Genomic DNA, 13,329 nt, shown 5'->3' with positions numbered 1-13,329 from the left:
GACAATATAAAAGTAATGCTACTACACTCATAAACATTTTCACAATAATTTCACAAGCGGGTAAGCTGTTATTGATTCTAATTAAGCCAAATACTAATATTTTTTTTTATCCACTAATAACAGTTTTTTACGAAAGATTTATTGTAACAACCCCAGCTCAACTATGTGGTATTGTCCGCTTTGGCTTCATTAGGCCTCATGGCTTTGCTTCTCCCCTTACAAAGGAAGAGAAAACACCTTGTTACAATGAAGAGTGCATGTGGCATCCCTCCTTACGAACCAAGCTTAGGACATTCACTTAAGCAATATGGAACTCAGCTTTTGTTAGGCCTCCGATAATATCTACACAATTAAAGTGTGGCCATTACAAATGGTATCAAAGCTATGCCCCAACCAGAAGTGGGTCCCACACACGAGGACTTGTATGCCTATAAGGGGGGTGAATTGTAAATGACTAATGGGAAAAGCAATCCTGCTAAGTCTCACATCCCTTAGAAAAGCATATTGGGATGTGCTAAAGAGTGACTTCCCTTTAAATTTGTAAAGGTCTTTTCTCTACTCTATGGTGCAGCTTGAAATTTTGAAATTCTGATTTTCATTTTGTAGTGTATTTTTTTTTTTTTAGCATTTCTCTCTCAATTTCAAATTTCTATCAAGCTAAGCAATTGACTAATTGAATCCAGTAAGTGAATATCAAATTTTCAAATATCCTAGGCATTGAAGTAATTGAATATCTAGTAAAAAATAATTTCAATGCAGATTTAAAATATCAATAAGAGCAAGACCTTATTGAAGATTCACTTATATTTCACCTCTTACTAATAAGGAAAGATTTACAAATTTTAGAATTTGAAAGGAGTTACGAATTGGAAGAAGGAAGGACTACGAATAGGAAATTCATTTGGTCACATTTGCTTTCGTAGTGAATCACGTGTTTACTACTGTTTTTGTCTTTTGTGTCGATAGAATCATGTTTGTCAAATTTACCTTGGTGAAATGTTTTCACCTTTTGTCGACTGTGGAATTCTGTCACATACTTTTGAAGTTTGGTCATTGGTTAGTTCAGTGGGTCTGTGAGTGGCGAGGAACCAAAAATTAAAAAAAAATTAAAAAAAAAAATGGCATAGAGCTTTCAATCAATTAAAGCCAACGTGCAACTCGATGGCTTGGAATTTGGAAGCAGCTAGCCACGACAAATTTCCACTACACAATGGTCTTCAATTATTGTGAATAAAAATTTTACAGTTTTATGGTTTTTGTAGAACCAGTTGAAGGTCCAGTTTTTTTTTCTCTTTAACAGTCTGCTACTGATTTTGGTCATGCCTTCGTAAAAAAATCTATAATTGTTTGTTATTATAGATGCATGAATTTCGGTAATTAATTTAATTGGAATCTTAATAAGATGTTCCTATGTACAAGATTTGTGATTTATTTGTCTTAGATCATTTTTATATATATATATATAAAAAAAAAAAACTCAAACCCACAAGATTATAAACACCAAGACTACTTCAGCTTAGTTCCCCTATATTTGATACTTAAAATTATGAATATGCACAATCCTTTTATAAAGGACATGGTTTGTAATATTTTATATTACCCTTTGCCCATAATAAGTAATATATAACTGCGTATCATATACGTTAAAGTGATTTCAAAAGTACGTAAATTGCTTGGATTAGAGGAAAAATTATGTATAAGAGTATCTGTAGCAGATATTGTAAAAATTATGCCATTTTGCCACACCAAAAGCCTAATTTACTATTTTACCACATCATTTTACAATATCTCATTTATCAGATGTTCTATATTTTTACTACTTTATTTAAATATTATTTTTAATTCTTATTTTATTCTTTCTTTATCATTGTTCCTAACGTAACATCTGATCCAAAACAATCAGATTTTCAAATTTCCTATTCTTTAACGGTAACATTTTGTTTCTCAAAAAAAAAAAAAAAAAAAAAAGTAACATTTTCAAACAATCCCCCCTCATTCAACGGTCATATTTAAAAAAAAATGATATTTTCTTAAACTTTTTTTTTTTTGATCAGTTAACATTTTTAAAAAAAATAAAAAAACTTAGAACCTGTTGCCTTCCCACCCCACCCCACAACGCCCAAAAAAAAAAAAAAAAAAAAAAAAAAAAAAAAAGTGTAGTGGCTGGCTCAGCCCACGTTATGTGGACCAACTCTACCCTTGTAATTTGTAGGGTTTTAAATTTTATTGTGAATCAAATTTTTACCCTGGAGCATTAACATTGAAAAATTTAATTTTATTCTATTTTACGATTTTAAAAAATCACTTTATCATTATACCATACTATTTTACAATATTTTTATATCTCAAATTTCTATTTCTCTCTTTTACTCATTAAAATAATATATTTACATAATAAAATAATATATCTCAAAATTATATCTTTTCTCTCCCATTTCTCTCCTCTCTCTCATTTTCAGATAAAATATTATTTTTTTTACAATACTTGCTATTGCAAAAAAATTGTAATACTGTTGTCTAGCATTCCCCATTACAGATAGTTTTGAGACTTAAAATTCTAAAATTTCCTTAAATTTGGCATTAGCATTCCCCAATGCTAATGCCCTTAGCGTTTAAAAAAAAAAATAAAGGGTAAATTTCTTTTACAAATCTCGAGAATTAGGCTGGTCAATCAAGTTCAAGATTTTTCAAAACTTATTAATTTAGTTTAAAAGTTAATTTATTCCCTTAAAATTGTTAGGCCAGTTAGTTATTTTTCTTAACTATTTTAGGAACTAAATTAACTTTAAGAACTAAATTGATTATACAAAATGCTGTGACATGTTAACCTCAATAACAAAGCAATTTGAAATAAATCAATCAAATGAGAAATTAATGGATAATTATTGTTAGGCTGTGTACATTGAAAGAAATGTAGCTTGTAGGATTGATAATGGAGATATCATGCAATAATTTCAAAATATGAAATATTGTATAAAGTAATTATAAAATTTTATATATTATGGTTGTAGTTGTTGTTGTTGTTGTTTTTTTTGTTTTTTTGTTTTTTTTTTTTTGGGTGTGGTATCGATATATTCAACTTCTCTTTTATTTTAAATTATATATAATTTATATATCTTATTAACCTTCTTAAAAAATAATCTTAGAATCGCAACTGCTTTGTGCATGGAAAGATACCCATTCAACTAGAAAGCCCTTACCACCAATGTTTTATAACTCTAAACATAACCTACTATTCCTTGGAACGGTTAAAAGACAGTATATGATTTCGAGAATTATTAAAGAGAACTAACCAATAGAATATTTTAGTTATTCACTTATTCCTTAATCTTAATGATCCACATGATTCATCCATGAATAAAAGTAATTAAATATAAGACCCTAGACATCCTTGGGTTTATGCCAATAATCAAGGTTAACAACTTTCTATCTTTATCCTTTACATTTTTTTTTTCTAATTCTTGATTAATTATTTCCACTTGTATTAGTCTTCACAGACACAATAAATTTTATAATATTTGCATAACAAATTGAGTTATTAGACTAACTATCACATGTCAAAATAAAATAATAATAATATATCGGGATTATATAACTCAAAGAAAAGATTGTTAAATACATTATTAGCAACGACGCGATGTGTTATACCATGTTGTGTATGCTTGAGTGGATGTGGAAGAGGAAGCGTAGAGTAGGAACACTGAGAACACAAGGGTTACGTGGTTCAGCCTTGTCGGCCTACATCCAAGGAGGAATCCCTTAAGGGTTACATCTTTATTATATATAAGAGTGTAATACAATAACTTGTGTTACAATGAACCCTAATATGAGTATATATAGGCGACTAAACCCTAAACTACTAGTACAAGCAGAAATGGGCTTAGGCCCATTACATTGGGCTAATATGATTAATATATATATCTCTAACACTCTCCCTCAAACTCAAGGTGGAAGCTCGATGAAGACTTGATGTTGGATAAGCATGAGAAGATCACTTGGAGATGCCTTGAAAAATGTCTTTGAAGAAACTACAACGAAGCATATGCCAATAGACCAACTTCAAAGTTTCAAATGAATAAACGGAGTCAAAAATTGGAATTTACGCGAAAAACTGAGCAAGATATGCCCTTTTTGGACTCCGTTTCTTCATTTGAAACTCTGAAGTTGGTCTATTCGCATATGCTTCATTGTAGTTTCTTCAAAGGCATTTTTCAAGGCATCTTCAAGTGATCTTCTCATATTTATCCAACCTTAAGCAAAGAGCCATGGAGGCTGTGAGATATTGTGGAATCTAAATCCAGTAGACAAACATGTGTGACTTCAGATGGTGGTATGCACGTGAGAATCTTCTTTGTTGTGTAGAGATGTTTGTTTGATGCCAAGAACAAAATTTGGCTCTAATACCATGTTAAATACATTATTAGCAACGACGCAATGTGTTATACCATGTTGTGTATGTTCAAGTAAATGCAGAAGAGGAAGCGTAGAGTAGGAACACTGAGAACACAAAGGTTACGTGGTTTAGCCTTGTCGGCCTACATCCACAAAAGAATCCCTTAAAGGCTATATCTTTATTATATAGGAGAGTGTAATATAATAACATGTATTACAATAAACCCTAACATGAATATATATAGGCGACTAAACTTTAGACTATTAGTACAAGTAAAAATGAGCTTAGTTCTATTACATTGGGCTAATATAATTAATATATACCTCTAACAAAGATATTACGAAAATTTCCTCCACATAAATGACCTTCAATTATTTTAATGCCCACTCTATGGACATTATAATTACTAGTACCACAGACAATATCAAGGACCTGTCGCGCGTTTTACTTTTTTTTTTTTTTTTTAGTAGTGGCTGGCAGGTGCTTTCAATTAATATCAGCCAACGTTATGTGGACCAACTCTGCCCTTGTAATTTGTAGGGTTTTAAATTTTATTGTGAATCAAATTTTTACCTTAGCATTAAAAAGAAAAGGGTAAATTCCTTTTACAAATCTCGATGCTTAGGTTAATGTCAATCAAGTTTAAGATTTTTTAAAACTTATTAATTTAGTCTTTAAAGCTAATTTATTCCCTTAAAATTGTTAGGCCAATTAGTTATTTTTTTCAATTATGTTAGGAACAAAGTTAATTTTAAGAACTAAATTTTTTTTTTTTTGAGAATCAATCTTAAGAACTAAATTGATTATACAAAATGTTGTGATATGTTTCCATCGTAACTTTGCCTTAAAATGGCAAATAAAAAATAGTATATGATATCGTGAATTATAAAAGAGTAACCAATAGAACCACATTCAAAGGAAACTTGCTATATATGGAAATAACTTTTTTTTTTTTTTTTTTGAGAATGTAGACTAGTATATTATTATAAAATCAGCCGGGGTCGGCAAAGAGTACATCATGGAGGTGAGGTGGGATATCCTCCACCCACACCGATAAACCTCTAACATGCCTCGCATGTTTAGCTAGGTTGTGTGCCACTTTGTTACCATTTCTACGGATATGTGTACAAGCAATACATTTACTGGAAACAAGAGTAGATTTGGCTGAATCAAGGAGGTGACCATAAGATGTCAGTGAAGGTTCTGCGCTTTGAAGGGTGTTGATAACTGCTACCGAATCACCTTCAAGCATAAATTCCTGAAGGCCAAGTTCCTGTGCGAAGGTAATTGCTCTTGCGGCCGCCATGGCTTCCACTATAACTGGTGCAAACGGTAAGGGAGCTTGCTCTGACAGTGAAGCAATAGCATTCCCATGACAGTCGTGGACCACAACACCCAATCCAGCCTTGCCCAACTCCGGAAAAATGGCGCCATCAAAATTCAGTTTGACACAATTCGCCGGAGGAGGACGCCACTGGACCCGATTCTGTGATTGTAAAAATTATGCCATTTTGCCACACCAAAAGCCTAATTTACTATTTTACCACATCATTTTACAATATCTCATTTATCAGATGTTCTATATTTTTACTACTTTATTTAAATATTATTTTTTAATTCTTATTTTATTCTTTCTTTATCATTGTTCCTAACGGTAACATCTGATCCAAAACAATCAGATTTTCAAATTTTCCTATTCTTTAACGGTAACATTTTGTTTCTCAAAAAAAAAAAAAAAAAAAAAAGTAACATTTTCAAACAATCCCCCCTCATTCAACGGTCATATTTAAAAAAAAATGATATTTTCTTAAACTTTTTTTTTTTTGATCAGTTAACATTTTTTAAAAAAAATAAAAAAACTTAGAACCTGTTGCCTTCCCACCCCACCCACAACGCCCAAAAAAAAAAAAAAAAAAAAAAAAAAAAAAAAAGTGTAGTGGCTGGCTCAGCCCACGTTATGTGGACCAACTCTACCCTTGTAATTTGTAGGGTTTTAAATTTTATTGTGAATCAAATTTTTACCCTGGAGCATTAACATTGAAAAATTTAATTTTATTCTATTTTACGATTTTAAAAAATCACTTTATCATTATACCATATTTTACAATATTTTTATATCTTCAAATTTCTATTTCTCTCTTTTACTCATTAAAATAATATATTTACATAATAAATAATATATCTCAAAATTATATCTTTTCTCTCCCATTTCTCTCCTCTCTCTCATTTTCAGATAAAATATTATTTTTTTTACAATACTTGCTATTGCAAAAAAATTGTAATACTGTTGTCTAGCATTCCCCATTACAGATAGTTTTGAGACTTAAAATTCTAAAATTTCCTTAAATTTGGCATTAGCATCCCCAATGCTAATGCCCTTAGCGTTTAAAAAAAAAAATAAAGGGTAAATTTCTTTTACAAATCTCGAGAATTAGGCTGGTCAATCAAGTTCAAGATTTTTCAAAACTTATTAATTTAGTTTAAAAGTTAATTTATTCCCTTAAAATTGTTAGGCCAGTTAGTTATTTTCTTAACTATTTTAGGAACTAAATTAACTTTAAGAACTAAATTGATTATACAAAATGCTGTGACATGTTAACCTCAATAACAAAGCAATTTGAAATAAATCAATCAAATGAGAAATTAATGGATAATTATTGTTAGGCTGTGTACATTGAAAGAAATGTAGCTTGTAGGATTGATAATGGAGATATCATGCAATAATTTCAAAATATGAAATATTGTATAAAGTAATTATAAAATTTTATATATTATGGTTGTAGTTGTTGTTGTTGTTGTTTTTTTTGTTTTTTTGTTTTTTTTTTTTTTGGGTGTGGTATCGATATATTCAACTTCTCTTTTATTTTAAATTATATATAATTATATATCTTATTAACCTCTTAAAAATAATCTTAGAATCGCAACTGCTTTGTGCATGGAAAGATACCCATTCAACTAGAAAGCCCTTACCACCAATGTTTTATAACTCTAAACATAACCTACTATTCCTTGGAACGGTTAAAAGACAGTATATGATTTCGAGAATTATTAAAGAGAACTAACCAATAGAATATTTTAGTATTCACTTATTCCTTAATCTTAATGATCCACATGATTCATCCATGAATAAAAGTAATTAAATATAAGACCCTATTTAGATAATTTTTATATAATATATATTAAAAAAAAAAAAAAAAAAACTCAAACCCACAAGATTATAAACATCAAGACTACTTCAGCTTAGTTCCCCTATATTTGATACTTAAAATTATGAATATGCACAATCCTTTTATAAAGGACATGGTTTGTATATTTTATATTACCCTTTGCTCATAATAAGTAATATATAACGGTATATCGTATACGTTAAAGTGATTTTAAAAGTACGTAAATTGTTTGGATTAGAGGAAAAATTATGTATAAGCAGATGACTTATAAAATAATATTTTCCAAGTATTAATAATCTTCTTCCGGTAACTGTAAGCTTGCTTAATATATATATCAATGTCAATAAGTTCACTTTGAGAAGCAGTTGTTTCAACATTTTAAGTTTTCATGTTTGTCCGGACCTGTAACCAACCTGTAACCAAATCATCATATAGCTTAAATTAAATGACTAGTGCAACTAAAATTGAAGTGTTGTTTGTTGGTCCTGCTTCATTCCCTTTTCCTGTGTGGACGGTGGACCTACTGCTTTCTCTATGTTCATGAAAATTAATGCCCTCCAACTTTGTACAATTGTGTCTGTTTCTGTAGCCTAGACCGTGTTTGGCGGTCTTCCAAGCCAAGATCTCTCACACGACATATCAGATCTGGCGATCTGCTGAGAACAAAAAAAAGAAAAAAAGAAGAAGAAAAAATGTAGTCCCTGACTCACTGTCCACCAGATCTAGTAAAGAAAAAGTGAGAGGCGGCAGAGAGAGAGAGAGAGAGATGAGCGGGTGAGAGACAGAGGATTTGTTTTGCACCTGGCCTTCAGCTCTGTTTGTTTGAGAATGAAGATCGTGACTGTGAAATGAGGGAGAGAAAGAGACGAAGCCTTACTCTGTTGGCGAAAGTAAACTGAGAAAGAAAAAAAAACAAAAGAGGGTTTTGGTAAATCAATTGGCTTGGGAAACGTGAGTGGTGTTGGATATTTTAAATTATTTACTTTAAACCTAAAAGCTATAACTCATGAGATCTCAATGACTTTTGAGTTGTTTTAACTTTTTTATTTTCTCTTCTTTTTATCTTGGGAAAACGTGAGTGGGGTGGGCTTGTTTTTTTTCCTCTCCTCTGAACGGAGGTTGGGTACTTGGGTATTTAATTTTTCAATTAAAATTTTAAAATCATTTTTAGTTATATTAATTTATTATATTTTAAATATAATTTGTTAAAATATTTTAAATAGTTATGAGAGTGTCTACTAAATCTATGCAACAAATTATAAGAAATATTATCTTTATCTTGAAATAAGATATATTTGAATCTCTATAAATATTGATTTCATCAATATTACATAATTTTACACATTTATTTTAATTATTTTTGTATTAAATTAATTATGACGTCATCCCGGTTCGACCTAGACTTGATCTCAAAAATCTTGAACTTCTTCTTTTTACAATTCAATGAATGATCTGGGTCTGAAAACCTTGGCCTAGAAGCATAGTCCCATCACCCCACGCACGTTTTTGTAGGGAAACACTTTTCTGGAAGAGAAGGCACATATTACTTATTAGCCATGGCCCATGGCTTCTTTTCCTGCGGAGGTGCATAATTCATAAATAGGCATTTGTCCAATTCTGCATTGGTATAAAAAATAATAATGAAATTGCTCAATATAAATATAACAAATTAGTAATATTAAATGTTACGTTTCTATTTTTATATAATAAATATATAAATTGTGTATGATCATACTATCAAACCTTGAACATAATTGAAACAATTAAGCTATATTTTGGTTTAATGTTTGAACATGTTACCATGCGACCACTTTTCCTAGAATAAGATTAAAAAAAAAAAAAAAAAATTTGATTGTGTTCGAAAAAGTTTCAATCAATCTGTTGACACTAGATTGCCATTCTTTAAGGGAATAAATTTGCACCCTTACCATCAATCATAAGTTTTGGTGTAATGGATAAGTGATTGGTCCTAGCAATTGGTAGAGCTAGCCAGCCAGGTCACGAGTTTGACTCCCTTGTTGTGCATGTGTAGGTGTCGGGGGTAGGATTGTTAAGCAGAGGCCTAATGCATCAAGTCCAACATCTTGCAAAGGCAGAGGCGAGGTTGGGCCAAGTTTTAGTCGATCCGTTGATGCTGAGCTACCACCTCTTAAGGGAATAAAATTGCACCCTTACCATTAGTTATAGCTTTTGGTCTAGTGGGTAAGCGCTTGATCCTATCAGACTGGATCCTTGGGTTTATGCCAACAATCAAGGTTAACAACTTTCTATCCTTATACCTTACATTTGATTTTTTTTAATGCTTGATTTATATTGAGACCATCACAACTCAAATAAATATATTATGAAAATGTTATAAGATTTTTTTTTTTTTTTTTTTTTGAATTGACTTTTTCCTATACTAAATTCTTTTTAAAAAAAGAAAAAAATGTGGGATAGTATTTCAATGTGGGTAGGAATTTATTTAGGATAGAATTTACTATTTTAACCCCATTTTGATTAGTTTAGATTAATTAAATTAGGGGTACTTTTGATAGTAAAAAAAAAAAAACTAACTTTTCGAATCTCTTAATATATACAAAAGATAACATGCACGCTAACTTTGGTTTGTTGATTAAAGTTTTTTTTTTTTTTTTTAAATTCTTGGTTTAACCCTAATTCTTTTATCTCTCTCAGGTTCACGTACGCACAAATTTTTGGGATTGCATTGAGGATTCATTGGAATGGAATATTATATAAGTTCGGGTGAGAGACTTTACAAGAATTATTATATGTATTAAACCTCACATAAAGTGGTTGTTATCTAAGAAAGTGTTGTAAAAAAATTTCTTCCGAAATAGAAACTATATTTCTTTTGTATACAATTAACATGTATCTCTTGCCATAAAATTTTCAATTTAAGCTTTTATTTACTTATGTTATGGATGTGTAGTAAATGACTAAATTTTAGGATTAAAAAAACTATATCTTAGGATTAGACAAAAAAATGATAACTGTCATACATAAAATTTGAAAAAAAAAAAAAAAAAAAAAACAACATCAACAGCACCAAAAAGGTTAAAATAAATAAATAAATAAATAAAGGAGAGAGGAAAACTTGAGATGTTTAACGTGGGATAGAAAGTGAGATTTTTTTAAAATAGTACATGAATAGAACATGGGATTTTCTCAAACGTGTACTTTTTCTTTTTTTGATAAACTTTTAAATAAGGATAGGATCACACTAATTCCCCACCTTAATCTTTTAAATTTCCTAAAATTTACCCTTTATTTTTCTTTCAAAATCCGATATGTTAGTGCCTAAATATAAGGATATGGATGGAGAAATTATAGTAATAGTTTTATAGTAGGAGTCTTTTTTTTTTCCNCATGAATAGATGTGTATATAAAAAAAAATAAAAAAAAATAAAAAAAAAAGGACAAAGTACAAGCGTACAAGATGTAAATACTTTGAATTTTTGAAAAGAGAAATCAGTAAAACGATTTCATTTTTCATTAAAAAAAACGTATTATTTACTTCAAAAAGTAAATTAAAGATTAAATTAAGAGAGGAGAATATACTTAGTTTAATGCTTTGGTCTAAATTTAAAGTGTGATTTTTTGAAATAGTACATTGAAAACGTACTATTTAAATAATGGAGTGCATGATTAAGCAATATGAACATGCAGGCCATTGATGAGTATTATGTGTAGTGAAATAATTTTCCATCAAACCCTTAGTTTTTTTTTTTTTTTTTTTTTTTTGGTGATTGGAAAATTTAGTAATCCAAAATTATAATAAATACTCTAAAAATTTCTTACCCAAAATTAGTAGAAGCATCCAACCCAATCCAAAATGCAAGCCATGTATCAGTATGTCCCACATAATTAAGGGTATATTTTTTTATGATAATTTAGGGCACTTTAGTAAAGAAGAGATTAAAAAAGTTTTAACGTAAAAACAACAATATTTTTCTTTTCAAACTTCGGTGCCTCTTTGCATATTTGTTTGATATTATATTTATATCCAGTAAAGTAAGAAATTAAATGTACATTCAAATCCTTTAAATCATCACCTCCACAACTCTCAACTTCTAAACTCACTAAGCCACTTCTTCTCTCTCTTACATTACACACAAACACATAAAGTTACAAACAGACACATTATTTTCTCATCCAAATTAACCAAAATGTCATGGTTTTTTCTTTTCTTTTTTTTAAGCGTGTGAATGAGTACGAAAAATTAATCTAATTTTAACTATAAATGATTTTGTGAAATAAATTAAACATTTCTAAATTATATTTTCATCATATTGATCTCACAAATCGTAACCTAAATTTAAATATATTTTTCTAAATATATTCGCAAAAAGGAAGAATACTTGAGGAGGAAGGTGTTCACACAAGAAATATTGTGTATAAAGATGTTTTGTTCCCTTCATCATAGGTATTAATTAACAATTGAAAAGAACTGTCTTACTTATAGATTTATTTTAATAATTTACAAATTTTAATGGTTATGCTATCTTCATTTTAATATTTCGTTTCTTGAAGTTTTTATATATACAATTTATTGGTAACAGGAAAGATGCCACCTCAAATGATGAGATTGAGTCCACTATGCTAAATAATAGAATGCATGCTTTCCTATTGCTCATTGGGAGAAGTGAAGGATGATCAGTCAATATCAAACATGGAGGCCATTGATAACAAGGTATATTTTTGATTAATCATATCTTTAATCAGCATCCCTTTCTATTGCTTTATCAAAATTAATATTAAAATTTCATGCTGAGTATGGATTAGGTTCGAAAATTGCAAATTTATTCACCTGGTGGGATTCACTGTTCGAGCTGACAAGAAAGAGCTTTGGAAAGAAGTAAAACGAGTTTTAGAGTCACAAGAATTGGAAAGGTGCGTTACGCCATTTTTTTAAAATAGGAAAATAACTAATTGATAATTTTTATATACAAACATTTTTTTTTCCTTCATTTTCAAGTTCCAAGAACAAAGACAAACAAGAATTCATTGTCAAGAGCAATGAGGTTTCTAACATCCATAAGAATAAAGACAAAGGAAAAATGAAGGACAATGTGATCTCAAACACTCATGCCAACAGAGACAAACAGAGAATAAAATCAAGGTTTCTAACATCAAAGAGCAAAAAAAGATACGAAGAAAAAAAACCAAGGATGATGCGATCTTCAACACCAAAAATAGTAACGACAAACAGAAAATGAGAGTCAAGACGATGTGATTATAAAGCAGGTACAAATCATTATCATGTCTACTTTTAAAAAAAAATATTAATTACATAGTTTTTATATTAATTTTTTTATATAAAAATTTGGTAATTAAATGATAGTTCTTCAAGTCCCAAGCTGAAGTAGACCATTTCACATACATGGAGCTATGCAATATCATCACAAGGTTAGTTCAATTATTTCATTTAAAAAGTTTATGCTTGATGTTTATTGTGCTTATCATTATTATTACGTTTTAAAGTCTCTATTAATAACACAAACTAACACATTTTATATCATAGGTTCATGGCAATGTTGCTGGAAGCAATTAGAATGTGAAACAAATAGCATTGATCCACCAACTTCTCCACTGTAGTTGTCATAATATTAATAAGTTCACCTATTCCATGTTTCAGATGTAGTGCATTATTTTACAGTTTTACTTGATGTAAATATTTCGGTTTTCTACATTGATCCACCAACTTCTTCATAATTGCTTTTGTAAAGGTCGTCACATGTATTTTGTAAGTAGTTTTATTGTTACAAT

At 29.7% G+C, this 13,329-nt stretch overlaps 1 long non-coding RNA gene across 1 annotated transcript; it reads left to right on the top strand.

Moving 5' to 3' along the window:
• Window positions 1-12,183: 12,183 nt before the first annotated feature.
• LOC136068746 (uncharacterized) lies at window positions 12,184-12,972 on the top strand. Its single transcript, XR_010630065.1, has 4 exons — window positions 12,184-12,253; window positions 12,346-12,453; window positions 12,539-12,807; window positions 12,905-12,972. It is a non-coding gene; the product is annotated as an uncharacterized LOC136068746 (long non-coding RNA).
• Window positions 12,973-13,329: the final 357 nt, after the last annotated feature.

The sequence above is a fragment of the Quercus suber genome, unplaced genomic scaffold (genome assembly GCF_002906115.3).
Source record: "Quercus suber isolate HL8 unplaced genomic scaffold, Cork oak 2.0 scaffold_132, whole genome shotgun sequence".
Taxonomy (NCBI): domain Eukaryota; kingdom Viridiplantae; phylum Streptophyta; class Magnoliopsida; order Fagales; family Fagaceae; genus Quercus; species Quercus suber.
The sequence above is the reverse complement of the archived record's forward strand: the minus strand, read 5'-3'. Positions and strand labels throughout refer to the sequence as shown.